General features: G+C 30.2%; 1 protein-coding gene across 9 annotated transcripts in view; it reads left to right on the top strand.

The window, feature by feature from the left end:
• Positions 1-2,091: 2,091 nt before the first annotated feature.
• The window catches only part of LOC113776425 (calcium-transporting ATPase 10, plasma membrane-type-like), a 36,392-nt gene continuing 23,484 nt past the window's right edge, over positions 2,092-14,999 (top strand). For 5 of the 9 annotated variants that reach the window (XM_027321571.1, XM_027321579.1, XM_027321580.1 and 2 more), the window contains exons 1-3: positions 2,092-2,170; positions 5,577-5,663; positions 7,426-7,524. The gene's annotated coding sequence lies outside the window, so the exon portion shown is untranslated. Of the gene's footprint in view, positions 2,171-5,567; positions 5,664-7,425; positions 7,525-14,999 lie in introns of all 9 variants that reach the window. The other 4 variants (XM_027321576.1, XM_027321577.1, XM_027321573.1 and 1 more) reach the window with 4 other exon arrangements.

Here is a 14,999-nt window from a genome sequence, read left to right on the forward strand (position 1 = left end):
TTTTTCTAACATGTATCCTCCATTAGGCACTCATTAACATATATAAATTTCACTTAGTCTATTATGTATATATATACATACTAATAATTATTATTTTCCCTAATATTTATATACTTCTTCAAATTAATCTTATCTTTCCAAAAAATTTAACACTCGAAATACATTTTAACGAGTACCCAACAGGTACTCACCCAACTAGACAAGTCAATTAAACCATGGGTTTTATTCAAATGTAACCTCAACTCATCATATTTTTTGGGGGTCAAAATTCACATTTCCAATTTAGACTTTCAAGAATATCATTGATCAGTTTATAAGTATCTAATTTTGCGTAATAGAGGTATAAATCCAGACTGTTTCAACTCTTAATTCTCCTATGCAACAATCTTCAATGTTGATTTTGCCATTTGAAAGTGGTTATTGATTAAGTTTATGTTATATCTGACTTCCATCTACTTTTCTTTTCTAAACCTCTTGGCGCATAATTTCAAATCTATAGTTCTAATCACACATCATAAAAAGTGCCTGTTGATACCTGTTAATTAGACAGCATGCTCGTGTGGATTTATGTATAATTCTTCTTTTTTCAAACTCATTAGGGATTGGATCCATGTCTAAATAATTGGTTTCTTCGAAAAAAATATATAATTGGTTCAAATCTAAATTTATGCTTTCAGCCTAAGCTTTTCCTTTTGACAGGCTAAGAATTGGCTTAAGGGCCAATTATTAGCTTTTCAAAAGCGTAAAATTAAGTAGAAAAAGTGTTCAGATACCAAGAGTACAACAAATGTATGTGTATGCACTGTAAATGAAAAATGTGTTTATAAAAAGGTTATCAAATTCAGAGAGTGATTAATAGATTAATCATGTAAGATGACATCGATTAATATGCATCAATTTCAAGGACTTCCCATTCAAGCATACTTAATGAACGGGGTAGAATTGATTTCTTTTCTCTTTGACTAAAGTCTCAATTAGAAGGCTTGCACCATGGTTAACTACGAGACAAATCACAATGCAACTGATGTAGAAAAATAACCATACCGCTTGGATGGATCAAAGATTACTTGAAAAATGTTTTATATAAAAAAAAAAATTTTAATAGCAGGAGAAGGATAGGATATAAAGAACAGGGAAGAGAACAGAGGATTTAAATCAACACATCTAATTTTTAAAATCTCAACGTTAACTACTAAATCAAAACTGTCTTGACTTGTGTAAGTTACTATAGTATTTTTTAGATGTATGTTAACAAAAATGTAGTTGAAAAAGTGTTTAGAGTATGATAGAGAATTTTATTCCAAATTATTGTACAGCATTTAAATTTGTTATATTATATCTCACTTTACCCTGTGGTGTAATTAAATGCTGAACTTCAAATGCTACCATTTTGTTAGGCCACAATTGCGCCAATTAATAAATTTAGCAAGCAGCTTTGTTCAGAGCCTTCAGACATTAGAAAACTTTACTCTTTGACGTAGTCTTGAGGAAGCCAAAGCTACGAAAGACTCGTTAAAACTAAGAAAAGAAATAATAAATGAAGCACAGAAGTCCTTCGCATCCGTTGTCAATTTTTCTCCAAAGCCAGTTAGAAGACCGGCAAATCTATGCCGACAATACTTTTTGTCTTTTTTTTTTGAGTAGAAGAAAGTTTAGGTGGGTTCGATTTCGATTATCACCTATAGAATTCTTACAAATTACTTACCAATATAGCTTTCACATTAACAGTCAGATTTGAATACACAATTTTTTATTAGAAATTACCCGTCCTTATCAATTGAGTCAATTGCATCACAAATATATGCTTTTAAATTGGAAAAAAAGAAAAAAAAATCGCAAAGAAGTCAAATGCTTAATATCTGATCGTGCAGAAAGGATGGCATTGGACACTCAGTATATATTGCAAGAAATTGTATTTTATTTAGAGATACCTTTATGACAAATTTTGCCAAAAGTAAGTTATTGTCGGCAAAGAGATAAACGTGTTATTGACCAATATAAAAGAGATAAACGTGTATTCTGCAAGATTTAAGCTTACCAAAAGGATGCCAATATGACAACAATCTAAGGATGATTCCTCTTTGTTTTGAAGCAGCTAATTGCATGAGCTTTTGACATCAAGCAATTGGATCAGTTAACTGCAAAGAGGCAGTTCAATCTTTTTGTCTAGGTATGGTTCTTCTTCTTTCTTCCCCACATAGATGCTTTGCATGCTTTTTATTTTCTTTTGTGCACTTAAACTATCCCATCTACAAATATTGTATCAAAATTTGAGAAGGGAAATATGGTTCCATCTATTGCGAAGACCTATATAATTAGGTTAAGCTAAAAACATCACAACTGGGCAAAATTTAGGGGATTTATGTACTACTTTTTGGAGCAGATACTTTTAAGTCTAGGAAAAAATTCCAAAGTTTCCCTACTCTTTTTCTTTGCTAACTTCATTTTTATTTTAAATTACTAAATTTCAAAGGAAATGACTATTAGACAGCGTTCACTAATTGATGATAAGTGGTACTATTTTATTCAAACTGCATTATAGGTTATGATATTTTGATGAGTTTTGAATTGGAAATGGAAGGCTAATTAATATATAGCCTTCTGTATTGGGAACAAACCATACTCTTAAATTAGATATTAACACCTTTAGCTACCATGTGGATTACAGGTTACTAATATTGTTAGCAATTCCTTATCTCTAAGATAACAAAAGCAAAAATTAATGTGGACAAGAAGAAAGTATTAAAAATTCTTATACCATATTTTCTAAGTTACATCATCATTTGTGCCTAACTTCTACAAATCTTTGAGCGAACACAATTGAAGTTCTAGCAATCAATGAAAATTGTTTCATTCTATTGAAAAAAAATTATGTTGCTACAAATATTTTGACATTGTAATTGGCTGTTAAAAAAAATCTTTGAACATAAAAACTAATACATAAGATAAACAAAAGAAGAATATGAGTATTATTGCAACATTAAAAAAAAAAGGGAAAAAAAGGATTCCTATAGAAAGTTAACTAAACTTGTAGGACATGAGATGGATTTCTACAAAAACTCAACAAGTATTACTGTGATTATAGGGAAGTCATGGGTCTTGCTGTCTAAATGTGAAAATGAGTGTGTATATATTTGTAGGGTCTATGTAACAGTTGCCCATAGAGCACTCGTTAAAATATATTTTTGATGTAATATTTTTAAAAATATAAGATTAATTAGAAAAAGCTAATAAATACAAGGAAAGTTGGTGAGATTAAATAGGAAAAGTATATAAATGCAAGAAAGGATAATAATTGTTAGTATATGTATATACATGATAAATCAAATGAATGTTAGGTTGGGCACTTATTAGAAAAATCCATATTTTTGTATAAAGATTTTCTCTAATCGATGTAAAAAAAAATATGATTCTAAACCTCAAACAGTTAAGCGCAGAGGACTTTATAAAGAAAAAGTGCACGTACTGTTATCCCACAATACAGGGGACAGGATTTGAACTACAATCGGGCAACAATTACTTATTCTTTTGCGACCCGGAAACAAATGACAATGGTTTTTCCTTTTCAGCTTCCAGTCTTTTAAAATCTTATTGCTTTTCCTTTTGAAACCGCGGTTCACCTAAATATTTTTCCACTATTTATTAATGCTTGACCAGAAAACAGAAAACACCTGTTTTTCTTTTTTTTTTTTTCAAAATATTGTTGCTTCTCCTTTTGAGACCGTGGTTCACTTGCATTTTTTTCCACTATTACTACTTTAATAATAGTTTTTAGTGCACTTATAGCATCACACTTTGGTATTTGCCAGTGATCCCTTTAATCACATGGTCTAATTAATGAAAAACCTATTCAGTGGTCTTGTCATAATTTTCCCCTTCATTTTTTGCTTCAGTTGGTGTCACAATTCGTATTTTAATGCCAAAGAAAATTTTTAATATTAATAATATTCCCTTTTCAATTTAAACATAATCTGTGCTTAGGTGACTTTATATTTGTCATTGCGGAAAAAAGTTGTTCTAGCAAATATCATTTTCCCTCCTTATTAACCTTTCATCATTGCTTCAATTTTTCTCTGTCAGTTTTTTCTATATATATATATATATATATATATATATACATACATACATATATATATATGGCAATACAAAATGTGGAAGGGTGTTATTCCATATAAAATAATTAGATAGAGAGAGAGAGAGAAGAAATTTTGGCAAAAAAATATGCAACTAATTATAGACCTTACCTTCCATCACAGTTACCACTTAAAATGGCTTCTTTTAGATTCGTATGGGTGTTTAGTGTATCGGTATGGTCTGATGGTAGTTCAATCTCCGTAACCCTGTTAGGTCACGTCCCAAATATAGGTTAGAGTAAAATTAGAAATAGAAGTACGTGTAGATGGTGATAAAAAACAAAAAAAAAAAAAAAGGTATAGCGTTCAGGAGTCTAAGAAGTTTCCTCCATTACCACTTTTCTCAGAATCGTGCACTTTCAATGTAATGCAGCTCCAGCATTGCTTCCTTTTCTTGTGACTTGGTGCCAATCAATTCGAATATCAAGAAACTAAAATGTGCTTTTAGGAAGTTTTTAGTGCATTTAGGAAGCTAACAGCGGCGTGCTCATTAAAGAATAGAACAATTCTTTGTACTTTTTATCTCAACTTCTAGATTAGGATTTAGGGATATCCTCGAGATATGTTCTAGAAACACACCGAAGGCTTTTTCAATTGTTTGGATTGATAGTTTTTGCAAAAAAATTCTCTCAACATATGTTTTAATTATCTTTCAACTTCATATACATCATTTCGTTACAACATATTTTTCTATAATAGCTCTGAAAACTTACAATTCAAATGGAGCTAAATTATTATTATTATTTTGACGAAGGGCCTAATTATTTACTCCCTCCATCCGACTTTGATAGTTTTGGTTTTTACTCACACAGTTTAAAAAAAATTAGTTAACTTTGTTAGAACAATAAATCTAGCTTATTTTTTTTTTAAAAAAAATACACTTACATTAATATTAGAAGTATCACTAATCACTATGGCTCCGTTTAGATTAGCCTATTTTTCAAAAATAAGTTTTTTAATACAATACTATGGTAATACACAAACAAAAAAAAATCAAAAAAACATTCTCACGCATACAATATATCAAACATTTCAAAAATATCTATACTAAAAGTTTTTCATATACAATGTTATAATAAAATATTTCAAAAATACCCTAAAAAATAGCTAATTCAAATGGAGTATATATTTTACACTAATTATAATAGTAATAATGAAGATATATTGCATCATTCAAGACATATATCAAAATAATTATTAGTGAAAAAGTTGATTGTATTAAATAAGATAGGATATATTTATTAATAATGAAGTATAATTAAATTAGGATATGTTAGAAAATTTAAAAGTTAACGATATTTTTTAATTGGAAGGTGAACTATAATTTATGATAGATAAAAAAAAGAAAAACAAGAATGCCAAGTGGGACGAATAAAGTATTAAACTTGTTTATTAAACATTACAGTAATATAAGCTTATGTAATTCTGTCAAAGTTGTTGTAGGAAGGCATCAGACCACTTGGATACAGGGCCACCTGTTCCACCATTTGCAGCTGAAGTTTCGCCCGGATTTCCCCAAACCAGAATTGGGTAAGTTGAAATTTGTTTATTGCTAAATATATTATTCACGATTTTGTTGATTTAACTGGTCTCTTAGTTCTCAACTGCTAATCCACTAGCTTCGTCAAGATCTCAAGAATATTTGGCAGCATAAAAGCATTTGTCTCCGTCCTTTTGACACCCATATATTTTTTAAAAAAAAACATTATTTAATAAGAAAGAGAAAATTATGAAGAATTAGATTCAAACGCGTGAAAAAAGTAAATTTTTTTATAATGGGTGTTCGATTTCTAATAAGCACTTGTTAAGAAGGGTATGATTTTAGCACCAGTTAGCCAAACTGATGTACAAAAGGATATGATTTTAAAACTCAAAACAATTTAAAGTGTAGAAGACTCTGCAAAGAAGAAGTGCACACACTATAATTGAGTGACAATTGCAATACCTTTTGCGACCCTGAAACAAGAGACACGTTTATAGCTTCCCGTCTTCCAAATTCTTATTTCTTTTCCTTTTGCGACCGTGGTTCAATTACATAATTTTCCACTATTCACAAATGTTTACCTTGACCAGAAAACAGAAGACACCTGTTTTTCCCTTTTTTTTTTTCAAAATCTTGTTGCTTTTCCTTTTGAGACCGTGGTTCACTTGCATATTTTTTAATTTTTCCACTACTACTATTTTAATAAGGGATAATTTCATAAACTTCCTCTAAATTTATGACAATTTCACTTAGCTCCTCTCAAGTTTTAAAAATAAACTAACCTTGCTTAGGATAATAATATGACTATAATGACCTTCGCCTAATCAATGATTCACAATATAACACAATGAGAAATATACATTAGGGGAAAAAAAAAAGAAGCCCTATCTCTTCGACTCATAACCAAGAACTGTCCATTCTCTCTTCCTTAATTTCACTCTATTCTCAATTACGAATTCATCCTTCTCTCTCCATCTTCCCTCTTTTCTCCCATAACTCTCTCTCAATTCCCTCCAAAAACATCTACCAATACTTTCAACCATTCCACAACTGATATATGTGTATTTTTAATTTTCTAGTCTTCCCTTTAAAATTAGTTTTTGGTTTTCCTGTGAAAGTAAAGCTTCTCTATATTTAAGATGTTAATATTTTTGGAGATTTAGTGATAGGCTAGATTATTTTTGTTTTGATATGGTCTCCAACATTGGATTTGAAGTTTGGGGTATAATTGGTTACGAATGGAACTTTGGTTTTTAGCAAAATGAATTTCTTGAAGATCTAAGTAGTCATAAAGATGACTTTATTCTTTTAAACCTAATAATACCATCCAAACCTCGAAAACTCCCCTGAGGATTTCCTTGTTGGCTACAATATGGCTCATGTTTGAGAATTTGGATGGATCCAAACCTTGGTAGCTTAAGCTAAAGATTATGCAAACATGTGGAAGGGCATTATTCCATATACAATAATTAGAGAGAGAAGAAAATCTTGGCAAAAAAATGTGCAGCTCTATCAGGAGTCCAAGAAGTTTCCTCTAATTCCACTTTTTTCAAAATTGTGCACTTTTGTTAAAGAATAGAATAATTCTTTGTAGATTTTATCTCAACTTCTAGATTAGGATTTACGGATATCCTCGAGATATGTTCTACAAACAATTTTTTTAGTAATATAATAAAAAAATGTGATAAAGAGTGGAACAAGAAATAAGACAAAAAATCCGCTGCACTTTCAAAATATTTTTTCAATTGTCTAATTATTTATTAAACTTGTTTACTAAATAATACTAATTTCTTAAATAATTCTGTCAAGGTTGTAGTAGGAAGACATCAGATCAGACCACCATAAAAGGACACCTGTTCCGCCAATTGCAGCTGAAGTTCCACTTGGATTTCCCCATACCACAATTGTGTAAGTTGAAATTCGTCTATTGCTGAAATATGCTATTCCCGATTTTGTTGATATATGTGCTGTCTTGCTTCTCAACTGCAAATCCACTAACTTCGTCAAGGTCTCAAGAATATTTGGCAGCATAAAAGCATCACACGTATCTCCATCCTTTTGACACCCGGATATTTAAAAAATATTATTTAATAGAAAAGAGAAAACTATGAAGAACTCGATTCGGATGCATGTAAAAAGAACAGTGGGTGATAAATTTCTAATAGACTCTAGTTAAGAAAGGCATCAAATGGGGTTGATTTTAAAATTTATATTTAAATTAGAAAAATGATTTTAATGCAACAAGAAACGTACATATCCCTAGTATAGATTGCTACTTTTAGGAGTTTTTATAGAAAAATGTACTGTAACGATTTTTAATGTATGTGAAGTAAAAAACTGATTGAAAAATGTGTTTACGAAAAATGTAAAAATTTTGTTGCGTAAAATCACACTCCAAACAAGGTAAATTGTCTGGATTCGCATGACAAATTTGGGATGAATTAGGTGCATTATGATGTCAGTATAGCCCCAAAATGGTTTAAGAAGAGAAGAAAAAGAAAGTTGTCTAGATCATCAAAAGAGGGAAGAAACTCAACTATTATTGGCAATTTAACCGTGTATTGATTTAACCATTCTCAACGTTTTCAAGACAAATTATACTGAAATATATCTGCTAACATTGGTCAGTGATTCTTACCAAGATAAAAAGAAGCACGTATGGTTGACAAATAGTACAACTAACTTGTAATAATAAGCACATGTATCAATATTGTGTGTTGTCGGATCTTCAGAAAATAACTCTTTAATTAGTTTTGCTAGAAATACTTAATAGTAAGATAAAACTCTCAAGTGCCCACAAAAAAGAATAACTTTTCCGCTATACTGAAAAACAAATAAGATTCACAAAATAAATGCATAAAAGAGTAAAATCGATATTCTCTAATAATAAACTATTTGTACTATAAATGTCAATTATTGATTTTTATTTTTATTTTTTTTGCTTTGCCGAATCTAATAAAACGTATGCAATGTAATGGATTGGTTGCTGTTGGATGTCTTTTTTGCGTAACGATTTAGTCGTGCAAGCTGTAACAGCACATCAGCAAGCCATCCCAGTCTGTAATAATAAAACTCTTTTGCTGGCCACATGCAAATGATCCATTTGTCCCAAAATAGAAGAAGTTCCAGACAAGGCATAAGGATAAGAAGTTCCAGATAAGGCACAAATATAAAGGAACTTCTTTTTTTTTTTGGGATAATTTCAGAAACTTCCCCTGAGGTTTCTAACAATTTCATTGAACTCCCCTATAATTTGAAAAATTACACTTAGCTCCCTTAATTTGATTGTTTTAGTAACAAAATTTTAAAATAATATTGATTTGGTCAATTTTTTAAATGAATACCCAAAAATGCTCTTGTGTAATGAGTTTTAATTTATTTTTCTATATAATTATAAGATTATTTAGTATAATTATAAGGAAAAGGTACCAAAATTTTCATGTCCATATCTACTATAAACAACTATAATAATAGTTTTATTACTATGATATAATACTTTTAATGGTATTTTATTATGGATTTAGATATATAAGATAGAAAAGAAAATGTTGAAATAATTCATTTAGAATTTATAAATTTTTAGAGTAGCAGGATTATCATAATTTAGTAGTGCCTTTAGGCCCTTCTTTTTTATTTATTATTAATTTTAATACCAAAATATAGAAAACAAATATCAGCAAAAATATTGGATAACATATAAAATTAACTCGTCAAAAAAAATTATTAGTTCGACATTTGGTTATGATAGAAACTAGAGGCAATAATAGTAGTTCTATAGTTTTATTGGTGAAAACTTAAAAAAAAGGAATAAGAAGAATGAAAAAATAATTTTAAAACTCATTCTAAGTATTAGTATACCAAATAAAGGAATTTCACTAAAATATTTAAGAGTAAAATTGTCATTTTAAATAATAAGGGAAGTATGTGTAATTTTTTAAACTTTAAGGGAGTTCGATGGCATTATAGAAACCTCAGGGAGGTTTCTAAAATTATCCCTTCTCATAAGATAGTCGTGTTATCCACAATTCTTGGAAAGAAGGATACCTTAACCATTTGAGACTCCAAAGTCCCTTTTTGGCTGCTCCACCGCCAACGTCTTCACCTAAAAGAAACGCGTGTAAAGTGTAAACGTTGACAGAGGTACCAAACATGTGAAAAAGAAAATAAAAAATGCGTCAAAGTCCTAGTCATCCACCCCACCGTTTGCACGCAGGTGTCAATTGTCAGACACGGCAGCACGTTTTGTGCTTTCGTCTGGTCGGTTGTTGTACACTTGTACTTGCAACCTTTTGACGGTTCCGTTTGGATTGGGAGTAATACAGGCCTTGCTTGGATTGAAGGTTTTCGTCGGAAAATATTATCGTTTTCCGTGATCACATTTCTCTATCACCTTTTTCCCTCACATATATCAAATCGCTACAGTAATTTTTCCATGAAAAATGACGGAAAATGCAATCCAAACACAACCACACTTTTTCGTTAGAATAATACACTTCAAAAAATACTCTAAATACAATTTCAAATATATCTAATAAAAATGCTTAAAAATAAAAAAAATTTACCACCTCTTCCTTTCTTCGTTCACCATCACTCTATGTCTCCGGTCCTCCTCTTCCCACTTCTCCTCTTTCCTTCTTTTTTTCCTTCTTTTTTCCATGCTCCTTTCTTGTCCTCTCCCTAGCACCACCATTGATACCTCCATCAACCCCACCTTCACTGTACGTATCACTTCCTACTCTTTCCTCCTTCATTCGCTTTCTCCCTCCCTCCCCTCCCTTCTTCCCCTCCTTCGCACTCATTCCCTTCCCTACTCGCGACTAGATCTAGTTGCGATGACTCGATTTGGTTTTGACCAATTTAAAAGGAATATGGAGAAGAAAAGAGAAAGTGGATCTGGAGAGGGACGCAATATTGTTTGTTAGTGGTAGTTTGAGTAAGCGATGGGGAGGAGTGATAGGTGGCTGCCATTGGGGAGAAAACGAAAATTTTAAAAATACCTAATAAAATTTTAAATTCAAAGACACCTCCAATATAAAATTTATAGTGAAAGTTTTTACGATTAATTTTGTATACAGTGATAGTATATGCACTTTAACCATTATATATATGACACATAATTTAAATTTAAATTTGAAATTCAAATTTTATATATATATATCGTATATTCGATAGTAATAATATATATACCGTCAATGTATATAAGATTTACTCAAGTTTTTAAAATACTAAGTTATAGCAAAAATTTTTAAAAAGTTATAAAAACACCTAATTCATATGAACCCTATATTATATTGTTATATTCGAGAAAAAGTTAATATACATAAATAAAGTATTTTATATATATTTGGCGTGATAATGTAATGCAGTTGTATATCAAAAAAAATTATAATATGTCCAGTAACTATACAAACCGAATGCAATACAACTGTTCCTACCCCATATTATCATCCCAATTTGTTTTTGTTGTTCCACCAATCACGTTAACGTTCCATCTATCTTGTGAACACACTAATGGTCTATGGATGTTTTTTGAGCCGTTTTTAGAAAAAAAAAAAATTTAGTATACGATATTTATTAGTAAATGTATCTAAGAGAAACAAGAATGTTTTGGAACGGTGTTTGAAATTTTTTTGAAAACATATTTTTGAAAAACATGGGAAGGAATTGGATTATGAGCTTTCTCAAGTTCTGAATCAAGGAGACCATGGTTAGAGAAATCATACCACCTACAAAACTTATTTGAGCTACTTTGGGAATATTAAACATTATGTATATATTAAATTGGCACTTGCAACGTACTTTGCATTATGTGGATTATGGATCTTATATGGAGTAATGTCTCTTTACTATAATATTGAAATTTAGTATATACGTTATAAATTAGAATCCTCTCCATTTACGAGCATTCATGTTGATAGTTATGTAAAATCATTATAGTAGTATAAGGACGTAGTTTTTGGGTAAAGAAACTAACACTTACATATATTCAATTATTGAAGTAAATGAAAGTTAAAAAAAATAGCGGAAATGCTGAAGAAATTGAAGATTAAAATACTAACTAAATAGAACGTCTTACAACAATTTAAAGACTTTGATAGTAACATGAGTATGTATGCTTTAACTCAATCTTGACACCAAGTTCAAACATGGTTTAGTACAAACACTAAGGAACCTAGGTGTTTTCTAGAGATTTTCCCTGCTTGGATTGTCATTTTCTGCAGGAAAATTGCGTCGTTTTCCTTAATTACATTTTCCTATTACCTTTTTCCCTCGTATACATCAAATCGCTACAGTAATTTTTCAGTGGAAAATCATGGAAAATGCAATCCAAACAGGTCTAGTACTCAAAAAAATGAAAAAAAAGGTCCCTTGTCACCTTTCCTCAAAAAAAAAAGTTCTCTTGTCACAACTTTGAGATTAGATGCCTTAATTATGTTCTTAAACCTTAAGCTTTAACCACTCTCCAAGGGAGCCCAAATTCGGCTTAGCTGTAATTGATTTTCTGTAAATATATAATAGTGAGACGTAAACATGGTACTTGTGTCAAGAAGTGGAATAACCTTCATAATTGTCTTGTTCTCTATCAAGAATAAACTATCTCATCTTTAGGTTTAGGTTTTCTCTAAAGGCATCATATAAACACACAAAAATAGAAGGTGAACCTACTATTAAACTCAAAAAATTATCATCCACTTCTTGAATTGTAATACATTTGGGGGAAAACATTTACCCTTCTAAGCAAAAAATAATACCAAGTCCATTTCATGTTTGGAGCCCTTAGTGTTCCAAATAGATGATCCTAAACGTATAAAGAAATAAGATCACCATTTTTGGGGAAAAAAAAAAATAACACCGGACCAACGTCTTATTTGGTGTCTTAAGAGCACTAGATAGGTGAACCCAAAATGCATCATGAAATATGATCAAACATTTTTATAAAGATAATCTATTTGTTTTGTTCTGAAAATCTAGTTAAATTGGTAGAGATTTTAACTACTTGTTATTGTAGATTGGTTTGCTATTTGATCCAATTGGTCCATGTTGTTTAGGAAAATTTGATCTTCAATAACTTAATCAATGAAGAACTAGAATTTTGCTCGTGTCTTAGTAAGGTCTTTTTTTTTTAATTTAGTGTGAATTTATATAAATATGAATAATTTAAATATGAAATTTAACAACAATGCTACATGTCCATTAATATTAACTCTAAAAAAATAATGTATTCTAAATGTTTAATTATTTACTAATTTTTACAAATTTGTTTACATACTTTTACTATAATATGGTAGTATACATCAAATAATGTATCCCATATAAAAAACTTGGTAGATATTCTTTTTTTTATAAGTATTCTTTTAGATAATTTAAATTTTTATAATTACCATAAACCTAGAACTATATATTTACATTTAATTAAGTAGAAAAGATCCAATAATCCGCTTTTTTTCATCAATAAATATTTAGTTTTCAACAATATTGGTAATTCTGTCGGTGTAACAATTAATTCTCTTTTTCATACTAAATTAATTCAAACTTAAGGAAAGAGATGATGAACAATTTGAATACTAATCAACGATATAGTGATGAAAGAAAGTAATTTATGGAATATGTAAGATTTAATAATTGTAATTTGAAAAAGGCTTTACTATAGTTCTATGTAATAATTTGATAGAATGTAGATATCATTAAGATAAGATTAGTTATTTTTTAAATTTATTTTAAAATTAAGGATAATTTTAAAACATATAATATAATATTCAATATGGGTAAAACTCAAATGACCCATAACCCGTTAATTCTCTTCAATTAGGCATGCCATAAAGGAGTGAGAAACCTCTAATTAAAATAGCTACTTTCACACACACACATATATATATATATATATACACACACAATAATAAAGTCTCCTAGTTGTTTGGTGTAAATTTTCCTGTAAATCTATCCAAGTCCGAGTGGAATACTACTCAACCAACACTGTCTCAATCTGAAATACTATTCAACCAAAACTTCCTTAATTCAGTATCCACATCCTCTCTTACTTATCCCACTAACCTATTATTTCCCCCTTTTTACTCGATCAATCAGTTACCCATCACTTAATATTTTCTAATAACATTTTTAAATGAGGAGCACAGGCATCGAGTGTGTCTCGATAATTTGTGGTAACAAAGGCTCGTCATGCTTTGCAAGATTTTTTTTGGTGGTATGGAAATACGATATTTTCTTTTTACTACTTTATTATCCCCTTTTTTTTGCATATGAATATAGAGTCAATGAAATCTCGAAATTAAAATCTAAAATGCAAATTTCACTACCCGATTTGTTCCTGATGGTGAAATGGACAAGAAGAAACTCTTGTGTGATTTCAGAGTTGAAAATTGAAGAATATAATAGTTGCCGTCAAACAGTTAACCTACCGTGTTCCTTGTCTGGTAGAGAAAAAGTGTGACTAATAGCTCATGGTTTGATCAGATTTATTGTGTGTTTTCTACGAATTGAATTGGAAATTAAGGAGTGAAATTTCCATGCAATTAAGTCCTTGTCTTCACTGAATTTCTAGTGTTTTCTATCAATTGGATATTGAGGAGCAAAATTTCCGCGAAATTATCCTTATCTTCCATGAATGTCTAATGTTTTCTATGAATTGGACGTTAAGGAGAAAATTTTCGATGAAAGTAAGTCCTTATCTTCACTGATTTTCTCACTTGCCAACTGAAGTTTCTAAGGTAAATCCCTAACTTTCCAACTGAAATTTCAAGGTATACACTGTCCACTGTTATGGTGTGCTCCATCGAGGAAATAGGGCCTCCCCGGTTTCAATTCTGTCTAGTTATATAAACTAATACTCCCTCCGTCCTACTTTGATAGTTCTAGTTTTTTTTTTCACACAGTTTAAGAAAAAGTAGTTAATTTTGTTGGAACAATCAATTTAGGTAGCTATTTTTCTAAAATACCCTCACATTAATTAGAGTACAACTTTATGGGAACTTGAATTGATGGTAAAAAAAGAATAAACTCTCATTAAATGGGGTAGGTTTAGAGTAACAACAACTTACATTGAATAAGGGTATTTTAGAAAAATTAAAATACAACTACATTTTTCAATTGGAAAGTGGACTACAATTTGGGACAGACGAAAAAGGAAAACAGGACTATCAAAGTGGGACGAAGGGAGTAGAACTTTGGTGTAAATTGGTACAGCTGTGGTATAAATATGAATTATAATTGAGTTGGTGTAAAACTTATGATTATATTAAAAATATTTTAGTTTACACCGAAATTGGGACAATTTACACAACTAGATAGAACTGGACAGAACCTTAGTTTTTAGAAGAAACCTCAAATCCGCTTTTATCAACTGTGATTTACCCCTCCAAATCAGT

Source organism: Coffea eugenioides, chromosome 6 (genome assembly GCF_003713205.1).
Source record: "Coffea eugenioides isolate CCC68of chromosome 6, Ceug_1.0, whole genome shotgun sequence".
Classification (NCBI taxonomy): domain Eukaryota; kingdom Viridiplantae; phylum Streptophyta; class Magnoliopsida; order Gentianales; family Rubiaceae; genus Coffea; species Coffea eugenioides.